Here is a 240-nt window from a genome sequence, read left to right as displayed (position 1 = left end):
CGGGGCTCTGGGGTGACGGTCTAGCGGAGCGTCCTCGGTCTCTATGGTACGACAGCGGTAGAGGGCTGCGCATGCGCGGGCGGCGGTGCCTGCAGCCCGCGTCCTTCAAGCGGGTGCGTGATGGAGTGGGGGGCTGTCACGTGAGCGTGGGCGCGCGCGCGCGCGCCGGACTGTCCTAGTCTGCCGGTGCGTGGCGGCGCCCTGGCCCGTGCTGCGGCGTGACGTCACGTTCCCGCGCTG

Source organism: Pezoporus flaviventris, unplaced genomic scaffold (assembly GCF_033815535.1).
Source record: "Pezoporus flaviventris isolate CSIRO_AGI_PZ_B2104156 unplaced genomic scaffold, CSIRO_AGI_Pfla_v1 ptg000213l, whole genome shotgun sequence".
Taxonomy (NCBI): domain Eukaryota; kingdom Metazoa; phylum Chordata; class Aves; order Psittaciformes; family Psittacidae; genus Pezoporus; species Pezoporus flaviventris.
The sequence above is the reverse complement of the archived record's forward strand: the minus strand, read 5'-3'. Positions refer to the sequence as shown.